The 16,519-nt window shown below is 37.4% G+C and overlaps 1 protein-coding gene across 11 annotated transcripts in view; it reads right to left on the bottom strand.

Annotated features, from left to right (window-relative positions):
• HNRNPC (heterogeneous nuclear ribonucleoprotein C) overlaps positions 1-12,174 on the bottom strand; it is a 45,637-nt gene extending 33,463 nt beyond the window's left edge. For 2 of the 11 annotated variants that reach the window (XM_010949653.3, XM_010949659.3), the window contains exons 1-2: positions 12,020-12,174; positions 7,272-7,297 (exon numbers count right to left, since the gene is read on the bottom strand). The gene's annotated coding sequence lies outside the window, so the exon portion shown is untranslated. Of the gene's footprint in view, positions 1-6,559; positions 6,679-7,271; positions 7,298-7,626; positions 7,791-11,358; positions 11,404-12,019 lie in introns of those variants that run through there. The other 9 variants (XM_010949648.3, XM_010949655.3, XM_045512615.2 and 6 more) reach the window with 8 other exon arrangements.
• Between the last annotated feature and the right edge of the window lie 4,345 nt (positions 12,175-16,519).

The following is a 16,519-nucleotide window of genomic DNA, read 5'->3' as shown; positions in this document are numbered from 1 at the left end:
GGGCACGAAATTCTGCATTTCTAAGAAGCTTCCAGATGATAATGGTGATGATGATAATGATGCCACTGCTGCTGCTGAAGCTCAGACCATACTCTGAATAGCAAGGGTCAACAAGATTTCGTTTCTTTGGGGGGATAGTATAGTTCAAGTGGTAGAGTGCACGCTTAGCATGCACAAGGTCCTGGGTTCAATTCCCAGCACCTCCTCCAAAAACAAATAAACCTAATTACCTCCCCAAACCCCACCCCAGCCAAAATTTAAAAAATAAGTAAGACTTCATTTATTTATTATCTTGTAGAAAGCTTCAATTTTATCAGTGAACTCAACTGAGCATTGAGTTACATACAACAAATACACTTTTCAAAGTCTAACATGGTCCCCTGGGGACCTGTGTTAGGGAAAACAAAACAAAACAAAAATCAAGATTTTTTTGGTTGATTTTTCTAAGATAATACTGTAATTTCGCTGTATAACACGCAGTGGGTTCTGGGCAAGCATCTAGCTCTCAAATCAAATATATTAATATTTCTGCAGTAATGCATATGCAGTCACTAAACGGAACAGACTATAATCTCACGTCAACTGAAGTCAAGTTTTGTCATCAAATGAGTCTGTCAAACTCATTGTCAAACTAAGCTGAAAAACTGTCTTAGATTTTTGAATTTCTGAATTCCGAACAATAGATTTTGGACCAGTACCGCTAAATAATTTATAAAGGAATAATTTTTAATAAGGAAATCCAACTTAAAATTACTACAACATTCTCCATCACTCAGATCTAATCAGCTAAAACACGATTATACCTAACTTCAGAATTTAACAGTAAAATGTATATAAAATATAGTGGAATCTCATCTTCTGTTATCCTGAACTTAATTTTATCACTCATGAGGATAACCATGTCAATATTCTCTCTCAAAAATTTTTTCTACACTTACCTCTAATAAACAGAACTTCCCAAATTCTAGAAAGCACTAGGCAAAACACATATGTAAGCAAAAAACATCCATGTTACCATCTCTGCAGAAATAAAACACAATTGGAAAATCCCTTATTCAGTCCTGAGAGTAGTAGTTTAGGGTCTTAAAATACATTTACTAAATGTTTTTGTGTGATGATGACTGTTGTTATTAAGCCCTTATCCTTTAAAAAAGACATACTGAAATATCTACTGACTAAATATATCACATTTCACCTCAAAATAACATGAGGAGGAGAAAGTGGGTACAGGTACAGGTACAGGTGAAACAACATTACCCAAGGAATGCTCAAGCTGGACAAGTTTGGAGATCAAAAAAGATCCAAGTAATTCACAAAACTAGAAATTATTAGTGGTCATTTACATTGCCATTAAGTAGACAAACAGTTTTCACCTTTTGGGAAACCAATCTAGAGTGAAAGTTTTTAAAACAAGCATGCCCTTCAACAATCTGGGGCTTAAATAATTAAAAGTTATTTACAAAATCTTAGTTGTAAGATTGTTTATAAAAGGGAAAATTGAGGGGGGTGGTCCCTAAGGGTTCAACTATAAGTACTGGTTAAGTAAAATATTGTATGAGTATGCAATGTAGTACTATGCAGCTACTAAAATTTTTGAAGAGCTGTACCTAACAACATCTTATGTTAATGTAATTTCATGTTAAAGAAAAAAAATTACTACTTAAATGTATGTGCTGTATGAATGACATGCCTTTTGGAAAATCCTACATATGCAAAAAAAAAGCCTGAATGGACACATCGAAACTTTTATTTTTCCTTTATTTCAATAAAACTACATTTTAAAACATACCATAAACAACTGTAATTCTAACATAGGAAGCCAACAAACTTTTAAGGACAAAGGAAAATTTTTCTTTGAAAAGCACACTTTACTGACTCAATTTTAGCCATACAGTTTTTGAAGTTACACCAAACCCACTTAGGTGAAGATGACTATATTTAAGGAACTAATATAAGGAATTATAGTCACTATGAATGGTTACATCATTTTCAGAATACAGAATTTTAGTAAGAGGGCTAAGGGATAAATTTCATTTAACATGTATCCTATTAAACTATTCCTAAATGTTATTCCAGACTAGTTAGGAAAGCCTAAATGAACTTCCAGAGTTATACTGTGAAATCAACTCAAAAGCCATAGGTTAATCTAAATGGGAAACAGAAGACTATTTCAGAATGGTGAAATTGGTAGGAAGGAAAAATTGAGATGTCCTACAACCTGCTGCAGCTACACCTTAAAGTAGCTATGCATTCTCACTGGAGAATAAATTGAGGAAAAAAAAAAAAAAAGATAAAGTTCTTCCAAATTTTGATTACAGCCCCATCACAGGCAACAGCTAACATGACTCAAATGCTAACATGACTCATTCCATCACAGCCAAACCTATTTTAAGGTTTAACTATAAAAATTGCTTACGAAACTCCTACTGCACAGGCTATAGTTACTCTATTTATACCCAGACACAGAATCAGGAGAGTTGTTGAAGTATACCTATAATAAGGAGTCATAAGTTTTTTTAATCAGAAGCAAAATGATACTGTGTTGCTCATTTTAACACTCCGTCTTTGAGCACACACAGCAAAAATTTCCTTCCAACCCTCCTAAATCCCTCACTTCTCCAGAGGTAATCAATGTTGTTTCACACTTATCTTTCCAGGTATTTCTCTGTATCTTTACATATAGTAGGAAATAAAGTTCTATAATAGGTGAGCTGGTACAAAGTGCTACAGAGTATTCACAGGGCTAAGTAAAAGAAAACGCTTTTGAGTAAGAATCTAAATGAACTGAGGAAACCTAACCTTCTGAACATCTAGGGGAAGAAAATTCCAAGGCTTTGAGGTAGTAACATCTAGTGTGTCCAAGCCTCAGTAGGAGGCCAGTGTGACTGGAGCAGGGTAGTATACTATTAATAAGGGAGGAGGGGCACAAAGGATCACTCACATAGGTCTTGTAGGTCACAATAAAACTTTGACTTCAACACTGAAATGGTCAACTATTAAGTGAGTTTCAAGCAGGAAATTCTTTCAGGTAACATTTTGCAGCATTATATTTTAATAGGATCGATCTAGATAACACATACTGGTGTGGAGGGGCAAAAGAAATAAACCTACTCCAGTAATACACCAAAAAGACAATGATGGCTTGAAACTGGACCAAGCAACAGAAGAAAAAGGTAGCAAATTCTTGTTATATTTTAAAGGCAGAGATGACAGGATTTTCTACAAGGCCAGAAGTGAGGTATAACAGAAAAAAATAATCAAGGGTGGCTAACCAAAGTCTGGCCTGACACGAAAACTTGGGTTTCACCAACTGAAATGGGCAACACTGCAGAAGAAACTGGTTTGAGGGAAGAACAGCAGGAGCCCAGTTTTGGACTTTTATTTTAAATTGATATATGAATATTCTCAGGAGTTGTCAGGTAGGTAACTGGATGATGAATACGTCATTCAAAAGAGAAGTCCAGGCTGGTGATATATGTGTGGGAATCACCAGCTAATAGATATATACATAAAATCATGTGACTGAGTGAAATGACCTGGGAGGTGTGATCAGAAAAGAGAAGTGGAAAGGCTGAACCACAGGTACTCCAGCTGAGTGGAGAAGGAAGAGCTAGAAAGAGAACAAAAACCTGGAGCTAAGTAAAAAAATGTTTCAAAGAAGAAAGTGGCTCGACTGTTTAAATACTGTAAATACTGAAAAGAACTGCTGGATTTAGTGACACATCCTTTTGGAGTATGTATTTTTTTTTCAAACCATAAATAATACAATTATTTCTTTTCTTCCCCCAACTAAAACTCACTTTTAAATGTGTTTACTTCCTTAAAAGAATGTTGTCACATCCAAAGATTCTATAAAATTACACAGCAAAGCTACATCCACCTAAATAATTTATTACCTTGGACACTTCATGCCATTTAAAGTGCTGTGAATTAAACAAAATACATAACAATGATATTTACTTTAAAACTTGGTTATGATGATGACTAAGTGAACATAATAACTTTGACAGCAGGGGACACATAGTAATGTCCAGATTATTACTTTTTAGAAGAAATTCGGGTTCTTTTACTTCATTTTTCCTTTCAAATAGGAAAGCTATTATGTCATGTCTGATCCAAAAGAGGGTTACAGAAATAACTAGTAACTTCCAAAGCCTGACTAACCTATCCTCTTCAAACACACTACATATGCTCATTAATACACACAAAAAAAATTCATTTGAAAAAACAGGGCAAGTGCCCCAGGCCTAGAATTATTACTGTCTGAGATTACAGATAGCGGAATACTTTAACAGGTCTTCTAATTTATTTAGTCCTACTTGCACTACGTCCTCATTACTAACATTCCCCATACAACAGCCAGAAGGAAAATTCAAGAAAATCAGATCTTTCCACTCTCCAAAGTCCTTCAACAGATTCCTTCTGTGCCCAAGATAATCTAGATCTTAAACATGGGCCTATCAGGACCTGTATACTATGCTTGGTACTTGCTTAAATTTCCAACTTTATCTCTTACTCTATGCATTCTTGGTATTCCAAAAATACTATTCCAGTAGTATTCCTTGCTCCGAGGCCAAGCCCCCCTCCCCTAATCCCCGCCATTATCTGTGCTTTCAGGTATGACAATCCACTTACAGATCTCAATTTCAACATCAGCTCCTTCAAGGTCTCTTTGAAGGCAGCACCCTCCTGCCTCCATACTCTAAATTTGGTTCCCTTAACTATCATCTCACTTTTCCTTCATGGGGATCTAGACTGTGAAAGTGCTATTTTTTCACTTTATTTTTCCCCTCAGTGGTCTATAATACACAAAGAGGGCAGGAGACAGTGTTTTGTTCATCTGTATATACCCAAGCCTAATGGTTATTTTCAGAGTAAGCACTCAAATGTTTAATAAATAAATACCTCTAACTTGAAACCTGGGAGACATGCCAAACAAATCCCTCACTCTTCATATCACAGCTACCACCAAATCCTCTGAAATTTACCCATTTGTAACCCCAAAACCACTGGCCAGTTCAGGTCACTATTCTTCCATTTTAGTATCTTCCTTATTTATCACCTACTTCCAATCTCATTCCCCTCTATGCCATTTCCACACTGCTATAAGAATGACATTTCTAAAAATCAAAATATGATGTCACTCCCCAGTTAAGAATCTTTCAATAGTTCACTATTGGTTTCTGGATAAAACACAAACTCCCTGGCTTGGCATGTTTATAATCGGGTCTTAACAAGATTCAGTTCCAATTGTTTTTTCTTAAAACCATTTCCTGACTTCTTAAGAGTCAGCAAGGTACTCATCTTTGCATGGTTCTATAAACTCTGTGCTCACCTTTATCACATGGTGACATTATCCCACTCATCTGTCTCCTTCATGAGACTATGAATCCCTGAACAACTATTGTACCTTTATGTAACCCCCAAACCAGAACATGACCCACAAAATAGTGTATCTGCAGAATTAAGAAATAAATTAAACTGAACCTATAGTGAATAGCAGCCAAGCAATGACAGAGAGAGGTAGAAAGAGGTTTCATACAACAGAGGGCATCAATAAAACTTGGACCCATAAAAGAAAATTTTCCATTCCTCATCCAGATAACCTCAGGATGTTTTATGTAACTTTCTCCTATTCTGTTTTCCTTTGAGGCTGCCTTCAGGCTTACTCATGAGTATGAGTAAGGGAAGAGGTCAAGTATGTGATTTACCCTAGTACCACAGCACTGAATACATCTTCAAAAATCATTCTACTCCCACCTGCCCCGATCTGGCTCAAAATCTATTAAAGCAACTCTAAAGTGAGTTATTAAAATATTCCACTGTTGTCAGTTAAATACTACAGGTTGCCAATATTCTCAACTCTTTGGCTACCTACATCCTTATTAATCTCTGGATTATTCTAATGAACAGACCAGATTCATCTCTTCTTATTACTATTGGGAAAACAGTGGATTCCCCAATACCTAGCTAGACTGCAAGTCATCATTGAAAAAGAGGTCAAACCTAGATCTTTCCTGGTTTGGATACAGAGATTATACAGATTTTCCTGCTTTCCGAGGTTAAAAAAAACTACTTAACCTTTTCTTTTTTTAAAAAACCTTCACGCTGTGATTTTAATATCACAGCATGTCTCTTGTGGTTTGATTCATATTAAAAACTAAGATAAAAAAGTCTCAATAGAGTAAAAGCCAAAATTGTTGTCACAAACTCAAGGATTACCCTGAAAGACAGAAAATTTTTACTAATTTGTAATCTAAAACAAAGAACCACCTAATGTCTTTATCTTGTTGCTAATCATTAAAACAAGGCATTTTCATTATAAATATAAACTTCAGTCACTCTTTCCAATTATCAAAAACTCTCAGCAAGCCCAAGTTTGATACTGATAATTCCATTACTTTACCAAAACCTGAAGTGGCCTCCCTTAGGAAAGGTCTCTTGAGATACACACACAAAAACCCAAACATTTCCAGAAGCTGTCAACCTACACCACTTCAACTAAACTTTAACCAGTGTATTTCCTAGTCTTCGCAATGAAACCAAGTGGACCTCACACCTCTTACCATCACCCAGGAAGGGTGTGCATCTGTTCCGAAGGCCCCCCTGGCTCCAGGTCATCCTGGCTGCTGCTGCTCCAGGCTGGGCATCCATGTTGCTGCAGCTTGTGGTTTGTGAGGGGTAGTGTACAGGAAAAGCAGGATGGGATTTCAAGGGAAACAGGAGGGAGATGGCTTTCTGGGAAAATGCCATCACCATCATAGGTGTTAAGTAGTACCACACACATTTTATTGCAGCACAGTTTAAAAATTTAACAAATGAAAGATTAAAAATAAAAAAAACAAAAATAAAAAATAAAAAATACAGACGTCCAGAGATGCTCTAAAACAGTTAAGTTAAAGATCAGGAAAAATAAGGTCACAGACTTAACAGCCAGTAAAATTCTTTCGAGCGTGGGGAAGGGGATGAGGGCAAGGGGAAGGGTTGGGAGAGAAAAGGTTTATGTGATCAATCCACTTAAAAATGCTACTGCCTTCACCTTCTCTCCCAAGATGCAAAACTCCAAAGTCAATCAGAAGGCCGGAGAAATTCTTATGCACATTCAGAAAAACTCGATTTTAATCCGGTTAAAAATCATCAGTGTTATTATCATCATCATCATCACCATCATTAAGTATAATAATAAATAATAATAGTAACTAGTAACAACAATAAAAAGGAAATCAGCGGAAAGTCAGGAAAAATGTAAAAAAAAAATTGGAATAACTTACTGTAGCTGAAGATCAAAAAAATCTCACTGTAAAAAAACAAAAATAAAAATAGCCCAGATTAGAAAAACGGGAGGTGCAAAAATGTCAAGTCAGTAAAGTTCATTTCTTTTCTCTTTCCAAAAGCAGTTTCCACAAAAACCGCAAGGGTAAAGTTCTCAGTAGCAGACAAGCAAAGCCCTTTCCACATCATCAATCAATCTTAAAAATACACGAGGAAGTAGAGAGGTCAGTTTATAAGAGGCTAAAAGGCTCCTCCTCCTCTAACCCAACTGCTGCAGAAAAAATAGAAATAGAAATTTAAAAATTACATCTTAAATCCAAGTCCCGTTTTTGGAAACAATTAAAAAAAAAACACCTGTAAATTTGCCGTAGTGCACACCAAGTTGCATCATTATGTTTAAAATGTCTTTATAAAATCAGTTTTGGAATGGGAATGTGTGTGTTCTGGAAGGATGGGGAAGGGAGGTTAAAAATCAAAGCTGAGCTCCAGTGAGTAGGGATGGGGTTCGCCTTGCTGCCCTGTGAAAGGAGAAGGGACAGATTGAGTCAGAGTTCCTCAGAAATGTTGTGCCCTAAACCCCCAAGACAGAAACATCTGTCCATTGCATCTAACACATTTTGGTAAAGTATAACATTCCACTGGGATGGGGACAGCCTCTTTAGAATCATCACCTCTATCAGTGACTGTCTTCACAATTCTTCAGTATCAGTAGGTGACTAAAATTAACAAAATATGCACCTGTATTCCCTTAATGATCTCCAAAAAAAAAAAGGTCCATATTCAAACATTCATCTTGATAATCAGCAGTTTGGGCAAAGAAAATATAGGAAAAACCAGGCCAAAAGAGATGAAGTGAGCAAAAGTCAAACATCAAGATTATGAAGGTAAGCAGATTTCGTGGGTTTTAAAAATTTAAGTCCATGTAGTTTTTTTCCTATGACACAAACTGAAGGTGAACGGTCTACCATGAAGATACATACTAGAGATGACATCTACTCTCAAAACTAATGTGCAATCAAGCCACAAGACCTGAGCGGTTCTATCAGGGAGAAAAAAGCTTTAAATAAGGAGCACATTAATCCACTCGGCAACAGAATGAAAAACCACAGATGAAGGAAAAAAGATTACTATAGCTACTGAATAATGTCAAAACAGGTGAAAAGTAAATTATTGCCCTTAAGAAATTTGTTCCTGTGGTCCCACTGTTTATAAACTAGTATATACAGCTAATTTCAAGTTAGGAATTCTAAGAGTCTGATACGTAACACCACGCTAAATCATCAGCTAAAACAAGATCTGCAGTTAGACTGCAGGTCTTTGAATAAATAAATAAGAATGACTATACTTGCATTATACTTGGCCATAAGATTTTATTCTTTTCAAATGTTAGTAAATTAAAAAATTTTAAGCTGAGATTTAAAAAAGTGTTCCTTGACTCAGTTATGTATGAGTGACTATAGGTACTATAACTAAAATTTTAAGTGTAAATTTTTTAGTAGCAGAGGAGTTTAGGCATGACATATAAGTTACTTTTACACTTATACTGATATATTAAGCTGGACAAATGTACAAACTATAGAAAAAATTGTAGAAGACGTACATTATTTGAATGTTATCGCCTCTGCATCAGTGTTAGGGGTGTCAGTAAGGGTGAAACATTCAATTTTCTTCTTTGGAGTCATAGCCTGAAACTGGTACTCAAAAATTTCAAGATATGTTAAGTAACTGTGGCTATCTACAAACAAATCCTTTGTACATGTGTTACAAGACATAAGTTTAAAAATAAGTAATTAATATTAGAAGAAAACATTTCCGTCTCTCAACCTCAAGAAGTTGTCTCCCAAGATGTCAATGTTAAACTGATAAGCTACCACTCATAAAAAAGGCCAACAAACTTCAGCACTTAAACGTAATCTTTGCAATTAATAGTATATCTAGTTTACACTTTGTCAAATTTCTGGGAGATCTGGATTCCTTCTTCCAAAGGGGGCATTCTCAAAGTGAGGACTGCCAACCAGCATCACATGGCACTTGTATTAGAAATGCAAATTAACAGGACCCACCCCAGACTTAATTAGAAAGTGATGGCGGAGACGCCAGCAATCTGTTTTAACCAGTCCTCTGGCAGACCCTAATGTCAGCTCATGTTTAAGAACCACTCTGTAGAGCTTAATAGGGAACACCTCTATCCCTTAATAAAGATCAATATAAAATAAATTCAAGAACAGTAACTTACCATAGTAAATGCTATACCATACTATGAAACCCTATACTAATCCTTTTCCCCTTTATAACCCCCCTATTTCCAGTACCTAAGAGAACACATGCAGTTATGCTACATCAAATAGTTCTGGTTCTCACCACAGTCAGTTCTATAGTAAACCTAGTATGTACAGAACCATAAGCTTCCCTGATCCTATTGAGAATGAATGAGTACATGTAAGTATGAGCAGATATTGCTCCTCCAAAACAACTAATAAAATTGCTTGAAAACTGAAATACTGCTATTAAGGCAGTTAACAGTAATTACTAATACACAAAAACTGCTTTCAACAATAAAACTATTTCTGTACACTTTTTAGCCTTCTGGCAACAAATGACCTCAGTTACAGAAATTAGAAATTAAAACAGGTAAGAAGTCTAAGCCCCCTTATAAGTATAAAACTGAACCCCAGAGAGTTTAACTGATTTGCCCGACATAATCAGAAGGGGAAGAGGATAAAACCCAGTTCTCTTAACTAGGCCAAGGTTCTTTTAACTGTCACACTCCCAGTTAACATCTCACACATTCACCAGTTAACATAATTAATCCTTGAGATTAGAATAAGTAGCTATTTTGGAGTTTACTGCTTGATTCTAACAGCAATTCCATCCAAAACAAGGCCGCACACCATGTGAAACCCTCTGGAGACCTAATCACAAATAATAAGGCATATTTAAATTCTCTACGAAGGAAAACAGCAAATACCACCAGGCATGAGCATGGGAAACACAAAAAGGTCAGATCTACAACTTAGCCCAGCCAACGTGAAAATGTTACTAATGCCTACCTACTTGAAGACACATCTAGAATTGTTTCATACATTAATTCTGTGGCCAAATCATTGCAGATGGATATTAACTCAAAGGTCATGCTGATCCTAAGGAATCCATATTTCTAACACCTTAAGGCAAGAAAAGCGTCCTTCAATTAATTTCAACTCCCATCAATAACTGTTCTTAAATACTAAATACTAATTTCTTACAATTCTCTATATTTGCCAATAATATTTCTGTTAGATACGGTTTCCTAAATTAACTAATCAGTGCTTTTACCTCATTTCTGACACTTCTGTGCTTCATTTTAGTTTTAAGTCCACATAGTATAAATGCCTAGGCATTTTTTTTAAAGGTAATGCTTTTGATCCCTATTACAATTATCTACACAGTGAAAGATCAATAAATGCATAGCTATGTAAAATAGGAGTATTTTTACTTTATAACAGGTTTCCTAAGGGATGAATTTATTTTGCAGTTTTGGTTTAAACCGTGCTCAATAATCCTAGTTTTTGTGAGAGTAACACATTATGAACAATAAAATCAACTAAATCTTACACAAGGATTTAGAAAAACCTATTTCTTAGGTAAGTGAATGTGATACTACTTAGAAACCTATGTAATTTTTACAAACTTAGCCAAAAATTTTATTAAATTTCAGGATCTAGCAAGTAGTAAACACTACAATACTTGCTTAATGAAAACTCCGTAGGCGTTTTCGTCTAAGTTTCGACGGTCTGGAAAATTAATGCCAGAATATCCTAAAAGTCAAACTTTATTGTCTTAGGACGTTACTTTAAAAATAAATGCAATTCTCCTAATTTAGTATTTCTCCCAAGGGCAGTGTGGGAATTTCCAGTTATCGCCAGTGATTGCTGTAATTGGCTCCTCGCAAAGATTCAAATATAGTACTTCTAGTACCCACTATTTCAGTAAGTAGGTAAAGCCACTTCACTAATTCCTTACTAGTTCCACTACTGATTTAATATGACCCTGGCAATTAACACTCTTATGTTTCGGTTTCTGTCTGAGAAAGATAGTAATACCTACCTCAAGCAAGTTCCACTAACTTATATATTTCAAGTGATTTGTAACCTGCAGATAAAAAGCCAGCTTTAATTATTACTGTTAATATGTAAGTGAGATTTCAATTTTCTTAAAAAGAATTGAAAACAGCTACTCTGAGGTCCGCCATTTGCTCAGAGAGCAGTAAAATTGAAAGTATTCAGTAGAATATTTAACCTATTGTTATAATATTATTATGACCTGCGGTGCGCTCGGGAATCCAGACGCTTGCGGTACAATATCTGCTGGATAACCCTTCCCTACCCCCTCCCCGCCCAATTTTTAAATTTAACAGGAGGCATCGGCACTACCTTAACTTAAACTATATTAATGAGCATCTTTCCTTTCATGATCTCAAAGTCCTCATGGTCGTAGAAAATGAAAAGACATCAACCGTTAGTACAGGAGAGCGAAACAGAAAAAGGACATTTACCCTGCCGATCGTGGCCTAGAGGACACTAGGTTAAATCTACGCAAAGGCTGAGGCCTATAAAACTCACCGCATTTAGGACCTAATCCCCCAGTGCAAACAGAATGGGGGCCTGCTTACTCTACCGAGGGGAGGGTTCCCTCGTCTTCTCTCCCACACCCCCTCGCGCTCCCCGAAGAACCCAGCGCCTCCCCCGCTTCCGCCCCCTCCACTTACCAGGAGGGGGTAGGGAGAAGAGATTCGATTCTGAATCTCCTACTCCCGGGTTCTACGTGGAAAAGCGGACCGCTCCTCGAGGTCAGCAATGCGGCCGCAACCGCTCAATCTTCGCCTCTTCACAAAATGGCCCCCAAGCCTCCTCTGCCGCCTAGGCGAAGGCCTAGCCCCCGCCCCACTGCTGGGAACCTTCCTATTGGCTGCGACTTTTCTCGCTCCCGCTTCTAATTAGGCAGTTCGACCGCTCTTCACAACTCTGTCCAACCACAACCAGTGGTGGGTTAGACTAAGCAAGAGAATTTCCACATGCGTGAGAGAAACTAGTTTGTAATTGGCTATCTTTCCTGTCATTTATCCCCTGAGAAGTGCTTATTGGCCACTGTACCTGACGACGCGCTGGGAGGAAACTTGCCTTTGTACCGCGCTCCGCTTCACATCCGGGTACTCCGGGGGTCTGATTGGCGGCCGCGGTATCCTATGTCTGTGCCTTAGAGAGCCTGGTGGAAGGCCCGCCCGGATCTCGGAATTCCCGCGGCGCGGGGGCGGGGAAGGATTGCGGGATTTTGTTTGGTAGCCGGCTCGGAGGATCTGCCCTAGCCCCGGGCCTAGATAAAAGGAAGAGCTACCAGTAAGTCCTTTGTCGTGCGGCGTGGATAAAGAAGAGGCTTTTAATTAAGTGGGGAAGGAGCACTAAAGAGTAGAAAACTCGTCAGCCGTGCAGTTTTTCCTACCCTAGGGCTCCCTCTTGTACAACTCCACTTCTCAGCCTGTCAAGCCCTTCTTCAGACAGCCCATATCTCACCCAAACCAACTGACTTCCTTATTCCTCTCCACTACAAAAAGGTAAAGAAAGACTGCAGTACCCATCCTCTGGCCCCAGATCATCTCACTAATACCCTACATGCCAACCAAAGTGGCTTACCGCTCTAGTCCTCCCCCGCCCGCCCCCCAAATCTGGCCCCTTAATTCCTCGCGTCCTGAAATGGCCTGTCTGCTGTCTGCTGGCTCGGGTCATCGCCTGCCAGCCCCTCTGGTTGTGTTATAGCAGCCATGCACGCAGTGAAATAGAACCAGCTGTACTAGGAATGAAGGCTGTTTGTGTGATTAGGGAAGGCACAATGCAGAGCGCTGTCTAGAGAATGTGATTCCGTCTGTATACATTTAAAGGGATGTATGTATATGTGAATACAGTTTTATGCATTAGTTTTGAATTAACTCAGAATTCCAGGGAGACTCACAAGGAAGCTGGTTGTTACCTGTCAAAGGACAGAACCAAAACAATTTAGTAAGGAGTTCCATAAAGGAAAACAATACATCGGTTGGAAGAGTTAAGTGTCTCATAAGCAGAGGAGCACTCTTCCCCAGGGAGTTTGGGCACGAGTGAGTTTTATAAAGCATTGCAAGCGGCAAGGCAATCAGGATTGGCAGGCATTGCGTATCTGGCCTTATTTAGAAAGACTAAGGGACAAAGAAACAAGTACAGAGCCTAACAATATGGCGTTTGGGGATTGGCTGACTGGATCTACTGCGTTTCTGGTCAAACTGAGCTTTTTCAGGAACATAAAGGTTGGGTTTGCTGACCTGACTCCCCCAGCAGGAGCAACTCCACTGTGGGCCTAGAAATTTAGTTTGACTTACGTTTGGGGAGCAAACCTTTTACCTTTTTCAATGATATGCCTTTCTATACTATTGGAATTTTTTGCCATATGCATGTATTGCATTTAGCAAAAGTTAAAAGCAGAAACAAAACATGTAAGAAAAAATATACTACAATGTTAATGGTGGTTCTCTTCTGGTGGAGGAATTATATGTGCCTTTTTGTTTCACTTCCTTGTGCTTTTCTGTTTTCCAAACTGTCAACTTTGGTGTTTTGTTTTTTCTTTTAATATATTTTTATTGAAGTACAGTTTACAATGTCATGTCAATTTCTGGTGTACAGCACAATACTTCAGTCACATAGGAACATACATACATTCATTCTCATACTCTTTTTCACCATAGGTTACTACAGAATATTGAATATGGTTCCCCGTGCAAATTGTCAACTTTGAACAAGTAATCAGACAGAAAACATCTCCATGTGTTTAAAGCCTCAGCTCAGTTGCCACATTGCAGTTTAAAACTGCCTCATAGCACTGTGGTTTATTTTTCCACTCATCTCTTCTCCCCTCCTGGATGGTAAATCTTTTGATGGCAGAGTTTAATTCTTATTCCTCTCTGTATTCCCTTTGCCTGCTACATGTCATAGGGCCTTACACAGAGAGTGTTTGAAATTTGTGTTAAATTAATTAATCATTAGTTTTTATTTATCAGGGGAAATTGTTATCTTCCCAGGACAAACAAATAGACTGTCCTTTTTTATTAAATATTTTATATAGCACTTACATAGAGGGACCCAGATGCTGTGAGACTTGGTCAACATGTAATTCTTCACTTAGGTAAACAAAAATAAACACTGATATGTTTTATTACTCATTGTTCTCAAAGAATGAAAATGTCTATAAAATGTTAATGAAAACTTCTTAAATTCATTTTACCAGAAATCCGTTCTACTGCATGATCTTTGTCATGACCTACTTTTTAACCAGCACTGTATTTGGTGCAGAAGTACTTAAGAGACAGCATTTATGTTTTCAAGGAGTTCATTCCTATGCTAGGTGGGGTACAAGAAGAATTAACATCCACTCTCTGTCAAGTAACTTGAATTTCCTACGGATGAGGAAGCAAGTGCAAAAATAACATGATACAAGGTGGAATGCAAAACACCATGTTGATGATAAACATTCATGACTATTGGTTTTAAGGTTCTGTGAACCTAGGTGGGTGAACTAGAGAGTATAAAGTTCCCTTACTCTGCTTACTCTAAACACCCTTAACTTCTAAAGTTAAAAGCTTTTATTGGGTGGCTATGTATAGAAAGAAGAAAGCAAGCCATGAGCCAGACTCCAGTAATGGAAGGGAAGTGGGGGAAGAGGTAAGGAAACAAAGAGCAGTAACTTCTTATCTTGGCCTAAAGAGAAAAAACAAAACTGTACTTTTGTCTTTAATGCAAAAAGGAATTCTCTTTGAAGAAAGCTTTATGTGGCTTAGAGGTATTACCAGAGTAATGTATCCCCTGCAACCTTCCTTCCTCCAAATTCTAAGCCACCTGTCAAGTAGAAGGAGAAGGAAGGAAAAGCAGCAACAGCTACAAAATTCCTAATTCACTTGTTACCTAAGTTATTAGCTGAATATTGTCCTCAATAGCTATCATCCTACCTACACTCAGCATGCCTAGTTGTCTACCTTATTCCATTCAACAAGCCAAATAGAACATAATTAGTGCATTGTCATTGCCTCTCTTCCTCTGTATCCTTAATCATTTAAAGATGGTACCATAAGCATCTTTCATTGGAGACTGAGGAGGTGGTCTTTAATGAATCCAGACAAAGCACTCAGTTAAAATTCTCAGAGCTCTGTAATATCCAACGCTACTCTATCCTTCTTTATACTAATTTGGAGACCTTTCTGACCACAACCTATCTTCTACCAGCAACCATATTCTGCCTGAAAAGTGACATGATAAAGATACTACACACCACTTTCCAGACCCTTATCTTTTACTGTATCCTGTTTCTACCACACTGAGTCTGTACCCCAAGCTGATCCTGCAAACTGCTGTCATGGTGATCATCTGAAAGCATTCATTTTTATTGTGTGACTCCCACACTAAAATCCTATAATAGCTCTCTATTCCAGTCCTATGAATTTTTATTGTTTCAGTCACAGATCTTCCCAGACTGGCCCCTGATTACCCACCAGTGTTATCCCCTCCACAAGACCCTTTGCCTAGGCAGCCCCTGCTGTCCTCCAACAGGTCACAGATTCTACAGAAAAGATTTTAGGTACTGCCAATAACATTACTGATCACTTTGGTTGAAATACACACCTTCTAAAGGCTTCTAGTGTTTTGTTTTGCTTTGTTTTTCTCTCTTATTATTTTAAAGCTTTCCAAATGGAAATACTATTTTTTTCTGATAATTTGTGATTATTGTAAAACTTTGAAATACAGAAAAACTGAAAGCTTCTATGTGATATGTCCTCCAAAAACATCCATTCTTAACCATTTGGTGTAGATTTTACAGATTTTAAAAAATTTATATATGAGTTTATTTTTACTTAAATATTATCATTTAATCAGGGACTCTTTTCATCTCTTTTTCTTGATCACCAAAACCCTGAGCTTAAAAAGTAAAAAATAAATAAACAAGCAAAAAAATCTTTCGCCACAAAGCTTGAAAAAATTAGAAAGATTACAGCAATTCGGAATCATGACATCTGGTGGTTTTGAGGTCATATATTTGATTTTAAGTATTATTGGCCACCATTATATTAATAATAATAAAATAATAGATAACTTTAATTGAGAAGATACCATGTGTGAAGCACTTTACATTTGGCAATTTTCTTATCCCCATTTTAAAGATCAGAAAAGTAAAGCACAGGGAGGTTAGGTAATTT

Source organism: Camelus bactrianus, chromosome 6, assembly GCF_048773025.1.
Source record: "Camelus bactrianus isolate YW-2024 breed Bactrian camel chromosome 6, ASM4877302v1, whole genome shotgun sequence".
NCBI classification, from domain to species: Eukaryota; Metazoa; Chordata; class Mammalia; order Artiodactyla; family Camelidae; genus Camelus; species Camelus bactrianus.
This window is presented reverse-complemented; position numbering and strand designations above follow the sequence as displayed.